The sequence below is a fragment of the Serinus canaria genome, chromosome 3 (assembly GCF_022539315.1).
Source record: "Serinus canaria isolate serCan28SL12 chromosome 3, serCan2020, whole genome shotgun sequence".
NCBI classification, from domain to species: Eukaryota; Metazoa; Chordata; class Aves; order Passeriformes; family Fringillidae; genus Serinus; species Serinus canaria.
In genome coordinates this window covers 96,745,994-96,762,393 of record NC_066316.1, presented here as the reverse complement: position 1 = coordinate 96,762,393, position 16,400 = coordinate 96,745,994, and the positions used below count along the sequence as shown (strand labels likewise).

The 16,400-nt window shown below is 38.7% G+C and overlaps 1 protein-coding gene across 4 annotated transcripts in view; it reads right to left on the bottom strand.

The window, feature by feature from the left end:
* The window catches only part of RNF144A (ring finger protein 144A), a 62,379-nt gene that overhangs the window by 42,018 nt on the left and 3,961 nt on the right, over positions 1-16,400 (bottom strand). For 2 of the 4 annotated variants that reach the window (XM_050972219.1, XM_009095014.4), the window contains exon 2: positions 5,532-5,614. The exons of 1 other annotated variant lie outside the window; for it this stretch is intronic. The gene's annotated coding sequence lies outside the window, so the exon portion shown is untranslated. Of the gene's footprint in view, positions 1-5,531; positions 5,615-6,720; positions 6,856-16,400 lie in introns of all 4 variants that reach the window. One more of the 4 variants, XM_050972220.1, reaches the window with a different exon arrangement.

The window sequence follows — 16,400 nt, the reverse complement described above, 5'->3', positions numbered from 1 at the left end:
GTCTAATAGCTGAAGTCATGCAGTTGAGTTAATGAGGAGTTTGGGAATATGACTGACAAAACAACTAGGTCAGTAACTACCAGCACATTCATAATCTATCTGTACTTGAAAAGAACAAAAAACCCCAAACCCCAGTAAAGAAGGCCCATGGGAGACTGTGAAAATGAGAAGGATATGTAGACCAGGAGTCATCCAAATATTAGATTTAAAACATTAAGCAAAAGCTGAGCACATGGGACTTCTAACCATGTGGTAGTTGGAAATTAATAAAAGCAACCAACCATTTGCAAAAATAGCTAGTAAAGATTTAAGAAGTTTAAAAAAAATTGAAGCACTATAAAAGTAACAAATATGGACACAGATAAATGGAACTAGAGTAAGAATTCAGAGTGCTGGGCAGAGACCCCTTCACCCAGGTATTGAACAGCAATACAGGCTCTCATACTTGGGCACAAAATTTTAATACTGGGCAATGAACTGATCTTAACTTCTAACCACAGATCTGAATCACCTGAACTGGCTTGAGGAGGATGCTACAATATCTGCTAGTGACCTGAAATAACCAGGAGGTCTGGGTTCTTGCAAAGACAGCAGTGGTTAGAGAGTTAGCAGATGGAAAAAGCAGGCAAAGTGGTATGTAGTGCATAAGACAATATAATTATCCTGTGACACAGACAGTTTGTGCTCTCTCCTGCCTTCCCTACTAACACTCAAAATGAAATGTTTTCTTCTGTGGAGACTGGCTTTGCTGTTTGGTTAAAGAAAGTGGTGTTGAAAAGTAGCTGTTGGGCTTGGAACAGAAAGAGCTGAGGTTTGAGAGGGCTCCCAAGTGCTTGGAGAAGTTCTTTCCATATCCCCTGAGAAAACCAGCTTGCTTGTGTAGTTCAGTTTATGCCTGACAGACCAGCCACCAATCTGCTTCCTCCCCAGCCCTGAGCTCAAGGCTTGAAAGAAATGGCAACCAGCACCTCAATTTATAACAGAAATATTAAAAGGACTGTTGAATAATATGGCAAGCTGTAAATCAGCCTTTTACTATAACAGAAAAGGAAAGGGATTTTGGGCAGTTTCCCTCTTTGAGATCGCGATCTCTCTAGCAGTTTCACTCCCATTATCAGTCTTTATTCTGCAGTATTACTCCAAGCCAACCAGCAAATTTTATAGAAAAGTAAAACTGGAATAAGATATGCAAAATGCAAGAAGAAAGTAGGTAGAGCTGAATTTGTAACTGCTAGGGATAGGAAGAAGATTTAGTAATACTGACCCAACACAGAACACCAGAAAGAGCTATCAATTCTTGTTAGGATCAATACCTTACCAGGAGAATGGAAACCTGATCAGAGAAAATTAGAGGCTCAACTGTAATGTCTGAATCTAGGGACAAGAAAAATTCTCACTGCTGCAACGGAGTTGTGTACATTGCATATAAAAAAAATATAGAAAAAGTGGAAGAAAGCTCATGAAAGCTTAGGAACTGACTGTTATGCAGCAACGAGATTCTTTTGCACAAGACAAATAATTGCTGAAAGGTGTGCAGTGGTTACTTCACTTTATAACGTTCAAAACACACAACAGCAGACAAGTGTCTTGACTTGTGACTCTTTCACTGCTTCATGCATTGCCAGTACATTCCATTGAATACTCTGTACATCTGCAGTAGTCAGTGTCCACTATTTCCTTTCTCATATGCTGAGCTGGAGAAAATTAACCATCCCCAACACACTAACTCTTGCAATCCCCTCTTAACAGAAAGGTGATCAATTTTCAGAACCTGGAACAAACTACAAAAAGGAAATGTCACATATACATAGCACCCATGTAAAAAGTAAACATCCGCAGCCAGACTTAGTTCTACAAACTTCAAAAGAGATGAGAAATAACTCCTAATCAGGTTTTGGTATCTGGTATGACCCCAAAACATTCCTATGTTAGAAGCTAATACTGGTTTGAAAACAAACCTGCCTGCAACAACAAAAATGAAAAAAAATAAAGGAAAAAAAATCCCCAACATTTGAAACAAAGCCTCAGAAATACAATCTACAGCTATTTATTTCAATAGGATGTTAAGTTCTTCTTCAGCACTAGACTGCAGCACTAGACTGCAGCACTAGCATTCAAAACTAAGAATTAAAAGCAATGAAGGCTGAGAAGGCCATGCCTGGTCAGAACCACTTCCGTGTCAATCTGAGGTAGCCACAGACCCAAACACAAACGAGCAGGTAAACAAAGAAACACAGATGGATTAAGAATGAGCAGAGATAATTTACTTTTAAAAATTTTGCATACTGATAAATATTTCCCATCCTCAAACCCTTCTTTATTAGAGGGGAAGTGTTTTGTGACTAAAGCAAATAAATACATTTAGTTTTTCATCTTGTTTCATCACAGAATGAGTTTGTCACCTCCACAATGTAATTCTTTCTTTGTGTCACAGGCTGAAAAGACACTTTGACTTTTGTATACAGATATTTACATCTTTATCAAATTTTATTTTAGTTACCAGTTTCCTATGCTAGACTGAGCTAAGTTGTCTCTTTGGCTACTGCTATAAGACAAAAAATAATAATGATGATTATGATAAGAATTCAAATTATTTCTGTATCACTAGATCTTGATCACACACTTGTCACTAAATTATGGTACAATGATAAAGTCTATAAAGGTGACAACTGCCATTAAGGTTACAGACAGCTACTTAGAAAACATCTTTATCTGAAGCAAAGCCAAAATATTTTGATTGTTTCCTTCCACAGTGAAATGAAACATTAGAAATATTAAGGTTATAAACAATGGAACAGAAATTATCAACTCTAATAGAAAATCTGACAATTTCAAGTCAACACTAGATCATTAGAGAAGAATTTTGCATTTTACTGGCAATCTCTGGCTTTCCCCATCTGCTCCCTTCTCTCCCTATTAATGAGCAGCAGCAAGCTATGAAAGCATGTCTAAAGAAGATGACAAGAAAACAAGCCTCTTTGGATACCTAGGAAAGATCAGTGAGCTGTCCCCCTATGTTCACTATCACACAGACAGGAGTGGCAGGATCCTGCCTGCCAAACGAGGAAAATCAGAGGGCAACGTTTCTCTGCTTTGTATTAATCATCTCAGCTATGTATGGTATGTTCTTGTTCTTTACACAAATACCTCATGATCATCTGTATGCCACAAATATTTTCCAATACAGATCTCTGCCAGGACATGCTCCATTTCAGTAATCCCTCAGAGCCATTTCAGTGAAATAGGGTTGGAAAACAGCAGAATGATTCAAGAAGTCAAGGCACATTTTAACCGTCTATGTTCACAAGATGTCAGAGCTGCCCTCACACTGATCAGAGACCAGGAAAAATCATACAAGTTCACAGTTGTTTGACTTTTGCCAGAACATAACACACTCAACTTCGGTTTCCACTTGTTTGAGGAAATGAAAAAAAGACTGACCAGTTATGCATGCCTTTCCAAGACCATGGACGCAGATCCTGAGAGTACATTACACCTGTTTTTTCCCCTTGTGTTTCAGAAAATGGGACATGGTGCCTGGAGAAGTTTGAGGATCTTCAGAGGCACCTTGGCAGAAAACTAAACAAACAGCAAGGTGAGAACAGAACAAGCTGCACTGCTAAAAGAACACAGTGGTGAATGGGTGCAGAGATAGATGACTATGACAGGACTCTTCAGGAGAGGGATGGAGAGCTGAAGGAAGGGAGAGAGAGGCTGAGGGACCTCTCATTTACCTTCCCATAAGGAGATCAAAAAGAGCTGTAGTCACTCCCTGAATACCCATGATGCAGAGTAAAGCACATCACTAAATGGGAGAGGAACTATTTCAAGAAATCCTTGACCCCAAGGACAGACATGTATAAACTTGCCATTTCCCACCTCTTATAAGGATTTTCTTCGAGTTTCTAAGTATCAGGAATGAATGATATGTTTCTAGCATAGTTTTCTAAAAGTAGGAAAAATGCTGATTACTTGTAAGCAGAAAGTTTACAAAAGGCATAGTGTAAACTATAGCACTGTGAGAGACAAAAAAATACAAATCTTTCTGCTTCTTTGTATTTAAATTTTAAATGAACTAGTTAAATTAAAGAAGAAAACAATAAAACTGTAGATTTACTTTTTCTAACCACAACGTTTTAAGCTAAGGATATGAAAGACAGTATCAGACATTTTGGTTTTAAGATACATGTTATCTCTCTTCTTCTCCCCTCCCATTTAGATTTTCAGCTTGTAAAAAATATGTGGAAATATAGACCTTTCCACTTAGTACTAAAAACTGGAGCAGAAAAAAACCCAGATGAAAAATACTTAAACTAGATATAGTTAGGAAATACTTCCTTATATTAGGATATGTTACTCAAGCAGAGCATACAGTCTGTTACAGTAAATCTTCAATACTTAAATACAAGCCAATGAGGGTATGATTATGCTTTCATAAGAGGTTTTTCCTGTAGTCAAAATGAGTCAAGAACACCATTACACTTTGATAACTAAGCCAAGAATATGAGCTTCAAAGAAAAGGAGGGAAAAATATTGTACAATCTGCTAGTCCATAAGTATGACTTCTCAGCACTATTTCCAGAAAAATCAATGTGTGCAAAAGTGACATTGCTTGAAAAATGGAAAGCTACTAACAGCAGGTCACGAGCTCAAGCAAATAAAATCTAAAAATGCCATAACTTCTGCATATAGCCATATATTAGAGCAAGCATAATGCAGAACTTGCAGCTGTAGTGAAATTAGCAGGATGACCTTTTTCAAACCACAGAGAAACAGATAGGTTTTCATTACTTAAACACAAGTTCTGCTGCCTTCTAAAAGACCTGAAACTAAATATGTGCTATGATTTTGACTGGACATACATTTTCCAATTATATCAATAATTTTCTATCTAGTACATATAGAACTGTAGCTATCTCAAAAAAAATCAATTTATTATCACTCTCCTTTATTTGGAGTATGAAGTATTTGGGACATATGGAGTACATAGGAAATGGAACTATTAAATGAAAAACCATATATGAAAGCACCACAGGCTCTGTTATAGAGATGAAGATACATTTTTATATGTGTTTTATACATGTGTGTATATATATGCTATGTAGAGATTTCAAAATGAAAGCCAAGTGAGCCCATTTTAGGTGGTACCATTAAACTGAGCTTTGAGGATTGCTATCAATCAAGTCTCTGTGACTTGGATTTTGCTAGGAGGCTAATTAGAATGCAGATTTGGTTGTTTTCCTATGTTTCTTTGGTAAATGAACCAACCTTTTTCATAGTAGAGCTCCACAATTAAAAGCAAATTTTGACAAATTCCCTCCTCTTACACTACCCCAGGCTATGTGGCTTCCAGTTTTATGGGGAACCACAAGAGCAATTCCAAAGATTGTAAAACCCATCTCTCAGGCCTATTTTTCCCCTCCCACAGCTTCTGCTGGCATAAGAGTCCTATGAAAGTGTGGCTGCATTGAAAATTGCATCCGTCTGTGCCCCGGCCAAATGTTATCAAGACAGTCAAGGCAAACACCTACCACAACAATCTCTCCTTGTTCAGTCACAGGGATCCCATGAGATAGCACCAACCAGTCTATGATTTTGGTAGTATTAGACAAGCCTGAAAGACAAAAGATAAGGGTCACACTTTATTTCAACTGACCACAGAAAACCAGAACTGAGAGTTCCATTTTGCCAAGCAGCTTTTAAAATTGTGTGATAATACAGTCTTAGCAGACAAAATTTTGTGGACTTGGCAGTGCTGGGTTAACAGTTGGACTTGATGATCTTAGAGGTCTTTTTCAACTAAAAAATTGTATGACTATGAATTCAGAAAACAGCAACTGGCAGGAGTCCTACTTTCACTGCAAGCTAGTTCTCATTTTTCAGATTTATCCAATAGTGTTTTTTCTCAGAAATAAACTATCAGCTGAGTTCCTTTCCAACTAATACTCATAAAACTTATTTACACATTCTGAGTATGTAGATTTTAAACATAAAATCTGTTTTTTTGTTATCAAAAAAATGCAGCTTGGAATAAGTTTATAGCCAAACACACAGATTCGCATCTTCCTTACTCATCTTAAGTTTTAAACAACATGCTATTTAAAAATATTTGTAACTATTGAAGTATGCCTTAACATTTAAAACTCCAAAAAATAAGAATTTTTACATTCTCATTCTGCAACACTCTCATCCTCCACTGATTTCCATTTAGAGGGAGATGTGATATGGGAAAAATATCTGCCATACTTCTAGAAAAAACAAACAGTAATTACTGTTACTCAGGCAACCAGTGCTCAAAAAAAGCTCAGATACATGTACTCCAAAATTCTAGGCTACTGATCAGTTATGCAGCCAAGAGCTCTGTCACCAAAACAAGGTTCCCCCCTCACTTCTTCCACATCCTCCACACTTCAGCCTTTCCCTCCTACTTCTTTAAAACAAATCCTGCTTGAAAATTAGGAAAACTGAAAAAAAATGTTATTGCCCTCTTCCTAAATTATCCTGACATTTCAGGAGGAAAATAAAAATTTATTTTCATTATGGTTTATCTACTTGTAAAATAAGAAAACTGTTTCTTGTACCTTGGAGTCAGAATGTCCATGGGATGTATTAGATTGCTAACCTGAACACCACCAATTATTACACATTTTCCAAGTACCCTGACAGCAAGGTAAGTAGCTTTTACATAGATAACAAATACTTCCTAGGCATACAACCTGCCTTGGGCTGGAAACCTCAAGAGATTCACCACTTTCTCTCATGGCAGGAAGGGCAATTTACTGGCTTGAAGAGCTACAGCTGTTCACCTTTCCATGTAGCTCTTCAGACAGTGTTCCTAATTATGTTTATCACTCTCTAAATGGGAAGAGGAAAATTAATTTAAAAAGGAAAGAATTGAGTACAACACACTTTCTTGTCAATGCAGTCTCTTGTACAGTCAGGGTATAGTTAGTGTTCAAGTTGCTTTCAAACTCATTTCCTAAAGCTCTACCACAGATGTTTTTCATCTCTTCTGCCAGCTCTCCTTTTTAGCATCCAACTTGTCCTGGGCCAACACTCTCAGTCATTGCATCAGCTTCATCTGACTTATGCATCTCCTAATCTCTTTCTTCCTCTGAAAACCTTGCCCTGGCTCAGCACTTCACTTCCCGCTCTACCAGCGCTGCCTTCCTGGGGCCCTCTCTCCCATTTGTATCTCTCAAAGGTGGGAGGCATCCTGGGGAAACAAACACTTCTTTATCAGCAGTGTTTGTCACTCCTCCTGTTTGCTCCTGGGCAATCTCTTCCAACTACAAAAATTCAGTTTACCCTCTCCACAGAAGGACCTCACAGATTTACCTCCTACTCCCAAGTCTCTGCCCTTATCCAAACTGGAACTTTCAACCCTTCTCCCTGACATTTCCTTGGAGTTATCCAGCTATTAGGTTAAGCTCCACACAGATGGACAAACCAATTATCTCCCCTCCCAACACTTTCCCAAGAGGCTCTTCTTAAACAGCCAGCATCCTGCCAGTCCCCCAGCCTGCAGGCTGATCATTATATTCAACAAGAAGCTGTATTTCTAAATCCTGTAGAAAGAACATGCATATAATGTACATAAAATGCAGTCTTTTTTCTGATCTCTTAGAAAAATAAAATGGTTATTCTGGTTTATAAAATGGTATCCTTTTATCCTGAAAGATCTTTCTCTTTTTCTCAAGCTTCAACCAAATGAATCCAACTTCAAGAATTTCTGAAAGGACAATGATCATCTCCTGTGCATGCCACTGGGCTATTTTAACTCTTTTATTGTTATTTAATTCATGCAAACTGCCTCCCAAGTGCTTTTCCCATAGTTTTAATAACCTGCTCAAATCTTCTCAGCCTTTTCTCTTGATCATTTTTTACTGATGTCTTATCCTGCATCAGCAACTAAAAAATTTATTTCACAAAAATGACCTGACTATCAACATTCAACATTTTTTAGACATTTATCTTTGGATGACATGAAGTCAGTATTACAATTATCTGGACAGGAATCCAGTCACTACTAATAAAAATGGAGGTGGAAGAAAAAAGCAGTTGCTCACACTCTACCCTTTCCATATTACATAATTTCCAGGAATTTTTTTCACCACTAATAATTATTGTGGCTCTTTCTATCCACCTGGAGGTTTTCAAAAGACCTTTCAAAGATGTAAAAACTAGGATCAGATACAGAAGTTGAGTGTTATTGTCATTAGTTACACCTCTATCATGCCAGGAGAAAAATGCTTATTTTATAAATCACATCAACCAAGGATTAAATTAGTCCTATCTTTCCCTCCTACCAGTGCACTGATATCTTAAGAGTCTTGTATCCAGCTTGATCCCAACACTTTTGCAGAGTTGTTGCTCTCCAGGATGCAGCCCCTCGTGCTTCATGTCTGGAAAGCTTTTCACCAAGAAACCTGAACAGCTACATCCTGTACACATACCTTTGGTTTTACTCATCAAAAAGAAAGAAATCATTCTTTGTGGCTACTTACTTATTATTACAATCTGGTAAACAGCATATTTGCTGATTATGAATGTTTGTTGGTTTTTTTTTAAGCTTCTGTCTTAGAAATCAAAATGTTAAATGGCACCTTGCCTAGGCCCAGTCCTGGAACATTGTGATTCTCAGTTTATTTCCCACAGATACCTATCTACTTGTTTATACTTTACAGCTGGCTGCTGCTCTGTTCACCTGGTAGGCTTTTGCTGATGTGCTGTAATGGTTTCCCAACAAGAAAACTGTATTGTACAGAGCCACAAGCTGACTGGCAGAGGAATTAAAAAACCTGTGTCAGCCTCAGCAGAGGACTAGTGGCAGATGTGGAAAGAAAGGCTGTGGGATGTACTCTATATTTCTGTGACAGCCCATGGGTCATCTGTTTTTTTGTGTCAGCCAAGAGTAGCCAGGAGGCACAAACGGCCGTGAACTCATCTCTCTGCACTCCATCCTGTCAGAGCTTATGATGCAGCTCACAGCCTGGCAGCCACCGGGTCCAAGGACAAACGCTAAAGGGCACACAGGAAAGAGGATGAGGTTTGACAGGTTATATGCACAAGAAGGAATTTCAGCTTTAGATTCTCACTTTACTTACAGTGGTGACAACTTGTGATTATGCAAAACTATCCTCAGCAGCCTCCTTAGCTTTGTCAGGAGACAGCATTTCATACAGTCCTACACTGTCAGCCCTAGTCACAGGGGGAAGGGAGCGAAAGATGAGATCCCTCAGCAGCACCAGCCCCCACAGCAGCCAGGGACACAACACAGTTTCCAAAGGGAAATTCTGCTGTGCAAGAACAGGCCACAAAAAAATTGAAGCCCTGTGCCAAGGAGACATAGAGCTACATCCTGGAAACTTAAGCAAAATTTAGGCATACAGCTTAGGGAGAAGCCCTTATGAACTCTGGGTAAAGCTCCTTGCTGCACAGTGCCAGCTTAAGTATGCTGTTGCTCAAGCCAGGAGATGAAATTCCCATGGATTCCCTGAAGCAGAGAAGCAGAGTAGGAACCTACACACCTGCCACATCCCCTCCCCTCCTTCCCTCTGGTTTACATATCCCACACCATTTTCTCTTGGCAAGCAATATTCAGGTTACCACAGCTGAACAGCTACTCGACTGCCTGCTTCCCAGCAGTGAGGTGCTTTCCATCAGATCACATGTGGGAAGCTCTTCAAAGGCTTTTTAGAGAAAGCAGCTACATGATTTCATGAAGACAGAAAAGCTCAAAGCACAGTGATAAAAGGCATTTTAATAGATCCATTCAAACTAATACAGGAGATACAGTGTGCTGAAAATAGGGAAATTTAAGACATTTCTAGCATGTTAGGCCAGAAGATTTAATTGCTAGCTTTGCTTTGAACTTGACAGCTATTACTACTCTACTAACTCTTGGATGCACTTCTAAAGAAGCTCTGTCATTTTAGATTTTTTTTTAAGAAGAGATGGTTGGATTTAAGTATCAGGTTTATTATAATATATATAATAGAAAAGCATACAGATTTGAGTCTTTGTGAGAAGACAATTCCCCACCACATACACACCTGCTTATTAAAAAGCTGGAATGGAAAATGTCTTCCCTGTATATATTTTTCTCTCCAGTGAAGAACAAACAATCAAAACCTATGGTTAAAATAATGAAATCACAATTACATATTCATTTTACCGGATAAGCTTTTCTAAGCCTTTCAGAAGATCCCCAAATGTTGCCTAACTATGTATGTTTTCCTATAAAAAGGAAGAGTAGGCATATTACACCACTTCAAAAAATAATATAATTTTTTGGGAAAAAAATACCTTTTCCACATGGCTAGTCTAATTTCCTAGGGAAAAATATTAAAATAATTTGACGATAATTGGGATCTGAGTGAGGTATAAGAACAGTTTAAATTCTGTAACTTTCTCATAATTGTGTGAGAACATAAACCCATTTTTAATTCCCTCATTAGCAAATATTTTTAAAGTTATTGTTCACTTAGAAGTACTAGAGAGAAATTAAAAAAGGGTCTAAGGTTCAGTCTGACCTAGAAATCAACACAGACTTTTAACCTGACCTCATTTTGTCAGTCAGTCACAAATGGACCAAAGAAGTTGCCTGTAATTTCAGATACACTGAAACACACAAGGTATTTAACTAAAAGAAAAAAAGGAAATACTCTAATTTTGAAGACTGTAGATTCACATTCCTTCCCTCTTGAAACTTGACCACACAGAAGACGTACTGGGTGAGGAGAAACACACCCGGCAACTCCTTCCAGGCTAAAAAGTGGCCCCACAACACAGGAAGAGGCACAGATGTGAACTGAGGTACAGCTGCATTTTGCATAGGCTAAGCCAGATGGGCTGACTTGGCAATGGCTCCATCACTTCAACTAGCAGTGAACTGCACAGCCAAAATAAAGGCAAAACAGAAGGCATGAAGAAATTGATATAATGGCATCATCCCAAAGCATATACTCCCTGTAACCCTGGAACTTCTGGGGATAGTCTGCCCATGCCTGTTGGATGAGAGCTGTTTCAAGGTGACTGTCAGTACTCTCCTATATCTTGTACTATATCAGACATTTCCCAAAGGCACTCTATCAGTTAAGAGAGGATTGTGGTTCTTGGATGTCAAAAAGGGAATTACATATGCAAATTATCTTCAGTTGTCTGCCTCAAGTTTCCCATAGAGTGTCAAAATCAAGTCAACTAACCAACATCCCTCTCCTAACACAAACAGGAGAACACAGGGACAGAGTGAAAAGAGGGGAAAGATCCAAATAGGAATTATCGTGAAAGAAAACACAGTTCTATATACAGAGCTGCACCCAGCCCCCTTCCCTGTGTGCTCATTTATGACAAGGCATGCAATGCTGAAATGCATAACACCACAGTAGCCAAAGGCCCACTCAACACGGCTGTCTTCATGGCTAGCACCAGACAACCCTCTGAGAGGATTCTGGAAAAACTCACATCTTTCCCATCACACAGCACTGCTCATTCAGTGGCAGGCACATCAAGCCTTCAGACATTAAGAGTTCATACAGATTAAGCTGTACCATCAGATGCTCAACATTTGGTTATTTTGGGACACACTGCCCCAAAGCCACTCTTTGCATCTGCATACTTTGCATTTGTGGTACTTTCCCAGAATAGATGATACCTACAAAAGTATACTGCATTGAGAGGAAAACCACTTTATTTACATTATTGCTTCCTGAGGAATTCATATTTAATTTGACAGTTTCATTATACTCCTTAACTGTTAACATCCAAAAAAAATGTCAACATTCAAATCCAGCAAATATTTTTGGAAATAATTTATGCAAAGTATCTCTATTTCAAAATATCCTCGTTTCCTTATTTCCATGTACTGAATGGCTGCTGAGTAGGAAGAAGAACATGGAGGAGAAGAAACTGGAGAAGGGTTTTTGTGTTATTATGAAAAGTAACTTGTTTTAAAGAAATATGGACATGGCATATTCAGGAAAAAAAACCTCTCTGCTAAACGAGGGAATCTTTTCTGATCCCTGCACACTTTCCAAAACTGTAGGTATGTAATAGTTTTAAATGTCAGGGCCCACCTCAATTAAAGAGAAAGTCAATTTGGCACTTAGACTCCTGAAGAACATAATGATGCAAATCACAGAAGGTTATGTTACAAAGCCCTTTTGAGCATTCAATAAATGCATGAAAACATGATGTGCTTTATCTGATGCACATATTCAAAAATTAAGTGTCTGCATAAAATAGGAACACAAGTCTTTAAAAATATTCTTTATTTTCTTTTTACAGCATTTACTGTTTTCAGGTAGTGGAATTCTACATATTTTCACTGAATGGAAAAAATCAAAGCCTGACAAATGCCTGGGAACAACCTTGTTGAGTAACCTCCGATTTTCTCCCACTCAAGCACTCAAACAGCTGGACAGCAAACACAAAGACTTCAGCTAATATGAAATACCTAAACTCAGGTCTACAGCTCCAACAAAGAGCATTTCCTACACATTTCTAGGAAGACCTAATTGCTGAGGGACAGATACTAACCTTTTTCAGCCTTTCAGCAATTTCCAAGAGCTTGGACACAAACTGTCTTTCATTTAAGCCTGTTGTTTTAAGTTTCTTTGACTGTAAAGATTTTTTTTTCTTTTAAGAGAATGATTTCCTCTCTTTCCTGTAAAGCTCCAGATACTGCAAATTCTTCATAACCACTAGGGATGAATAAATCCCACATTAAGGCAATCACATGGAAAGTCCCTTGGTATTGAGAAAACAAATAAATTTTCACCTTAGTTGAGGTGATTTTGATAGGACATCCTTATGTGCGTGTATTGTTTTACCCTGGAACTCTCCAGGTTATAGTTTTAGTAACATCCTGTCCAGCATGGCACAAATATTGTTTTGTTTTGCAGGGTTTTTGTGTTTGTTTTTTTTTCCCCTCCAAAAATAGCACCATCTTTGCCCTTCCACAGTTCAAGATCAGAATTGGTTGATAGCAGAGTGAAAATACACTGTAATTTCAATGAAAAGGATGGGCTCAGTGTCATGGAGTGAGAAATGAAGCTGCATGAGAAAAGATCTTAAGGCAAAAAGCAGAGATCCTCACTGCCCTTGCAACAATCCCTTCTGAAGCTACCACTAATAGCAGTGCTGCCAGCCAGCAAAAAGGTACATCACTATTATTAGCACAATGAAGGGGTACAATGTTTTGACTCTTCCTTATATTGGCAGCCGTGGTGAATCATCCCATCCAGAAGCAACTATTCCTATTAATAAAGTTACAAAGACATGCCTGTGCTGGTCTGAAGACCAATACAGTAGAATGATGGAGGACAGGAAACAAAATCAAACCAAATAAAACCCCCAAAAACCCCATGCAGACTTTTCAGAGAAGACAGAGCAAAACAGTAAACTTTCCCAAAAAGAGCAGCCCCTGAAAACACATTCATCTGTAACTATAAGAAAGCTTCACAACAGTAGTCTAAATTGAAAAGCAAGGAACACAGTCAAACATTATATTTCATTCAAATCTGTGAAGTTCACCTTTCTAAGGAATAGTGGAAATGCAAAGTGACTGATGCAAATATTTAGCACTGACAGTTTGCCAAAAAGAGATCACTTTTTTGGATTTATGAGTTGTCTATGAATTTGTCATACCTTGATTTTTGACTAAATAAGTAACATGAACTGAAATTAGAACTACCCTGTTGCTCCCACTGAAGTAAGATTTTAAGACAATGACAAGCTAGAACAAAAGAGAACAGAAGACAGAGAAATGGCTTATCACACTCCTAGTGACTCTACAGATGCAAAGGGGTTAAGACATTAAAGCCACTAAGAACTATTATGTTTCACCCTCAACAAAAGCCAGTGGTAAAACCTTTAAGAATGGATTTTCAGACACAAATCTATGCTAAGTAAATGATATGTCCCACTGCTGCCCCAGTGGGACATCACATCATGCAAGAAAGGAGATAGGTGACTTGGCATTACATATTCTGAACACCACCACAGCTGATGCCCAGTGACAGCAGCAGTTTGATAGAGCCAAGCTGTTTGCCTCGACAAGCAGCAGAAGTGAAAAACTACAGTGGAGAGAAGGATGAACCCACACTTGCTCCCTTAGAGCCACAAGGATCCAAAGTACAGGGCACAACCAAACACAGAGCGAAGCCACCTACAGCATGGAGAGGTGCCAGGGTCAGCAGCACTGCTTTGAGCAAGCTTCACACAGCACCAATTCTTACAGCACAACCTTCCCCAAGGCCAGACACTGTCACATCACATGAGAAAGAGAAAAAACAAGCTTGTAGCCTTGAGATAAACTTACATCCTGTGGGCGAGTATGAATGGATGAGCACCCACAAACTTTGAAGGTTTTTAAGTGTTTACCATCAGAACTACAGACAGTACATCCTGCACCCTTAGGAAGCAGCTGGCTTCAGCTCCTGCAGCAACTACGAGGTTCACCACCATGTTGTGCTTAACCTGTATCAATTTCACTTCTCAGTGATTAACAGGAAGAGAGAACTGCTTTGTTTTACCTGAGACACAAAGCTTATGAGGTCAGCTCAGCATTTGGAGCAAGCCAGAGCCCAACAGGCTCCAAGTGTGGTCCAGAGATCAATGAGACCAAACAACAAGATGGAACAAACATTAACAGCCCATCTGAGCTGGCACATGCATCCTACAGCTGTGACTGAGGTTATCCTAGCTCTCACAGCTTTCCAGTGACAGTGAGACCTAATGAATACTGTCACATCTTTGTTAGAAAGCCACACACACTCAACTAAGAAACAGTAACTGACACCAGCAAAACCTGGTGATTCAAAGTAGAGAGAAATCACCAGCAAACCTTTCAAAATACAAGTTGCCAATAAATATCAGAAGTATAAAGGAAAAAAAACAGGAAGCTCTAATAAAAGTTGGGGCCTGGTTTGGTTGGTTATATTTAAATATGGTCTGCCTTTCCACAAATCTAACATACCTTATACACCCTCAAAGTGTATCTTTTGGTCAGCATTTCTTCCACTAAAGTAAGAATAAACAGTACACATCAAAGGTAAAAGTAATGCATAATTAATCTAAAAAAGTAGGTGTAGGTGTCTTCTCCTCTGGGCTCCAACTGCATGACAGGAAATACATTATTCATGAAGGAAGATGATGGTACAACATTAATCAAGTCAGCGTGACAAGACAAACAAAGACCACAAGATGTATTCAACAGATAGCAGTGTGCAAAAGTGATCAGCTAGCTGAAAGGTTCACACAGAGTCTGTTTACAGAAAACAAACACAGAGAAGAAATACAGAAATAAGACTGAACTGTTTCAGTTTGCATCCCATTAAGTCTTGTTCCATTTGGGGAACAATCTTTATATGATACAACTGCAAAGAAAGTTTCTGGGTGTCTAAAAAGTAGCTATTGTAAAGTAAAATTAATAAAAGAGTTAAAATAATTATTCTTTACAAACAGGAATTTACATAAGCAGGACATGTATGAAGAACAATAATAAAATAAAATCTTATAAAAAAACAGTGTCTCTTTTCTCATCATGCACTTTTTGCCATATTATAAAGCTACTTGGGGCTAAAGACTAAACACTTGCTCTTCTTCATATTCAAAACTGTTGCAAAAAATACTCAGTAACCGTATAATTTGAAACTGTGTCAAAAAATAGGAACACAATGTAAGTTGATTTGTAAGCCACAGGGGCAGCAAAACCCAGTTTCCTAGGAATGTGTGTCAAAGTTGCAGGAAGAGTTCAGATTTCAATCTGTCCTTCAGCAGGCATCTTTCCATCTGCAGAGGCTACCTACTGCCAGAAAAGGTGTAGGTTTATCAGCCATAAACTACCACCATCTCACAAATGCAACTGGAATTACTCAAAAGGTTTAGAAATTAAGAGCAACAATGAAAGTCAGACATTCACAGAGTTGCACACAATCTCTATTTTCTCAGAAAACCAGGCTAGAAATATATATATATAGTGACTGCACATAGCTTGGTCTTGAAGTTTCTGTTACCAGACTGCACTGGAGACATGAGCCTGACCACACAAGTCGCAGGGCATTGCTCTCATTCTGTCGGGATGGATGTATTTCTTAACAGGGAATAGAGAGATGAAGGGAAAACCGTAGTAATAGAAGGAAACCCAGACTTAAAAAAACATTCATTTTCCTCCTAAGAGGACAAACACTGTCTGAAGCATCAGCCCCAGAAAAATACAGCTGCTTTAGAATACAGCAAGACCCCTCCTGTCACCCCAGGAAGGGGGCATTTCAGCAAGGAACACTCTGCTCACCCATACCACCACAACCATCCTGTGTGGTCACTGCAGGGAGGCAGCCCTGACTGAAGATATTGCGTAGGAAGACAGCAGGCAACCACTACTGATGCTTCTGTCA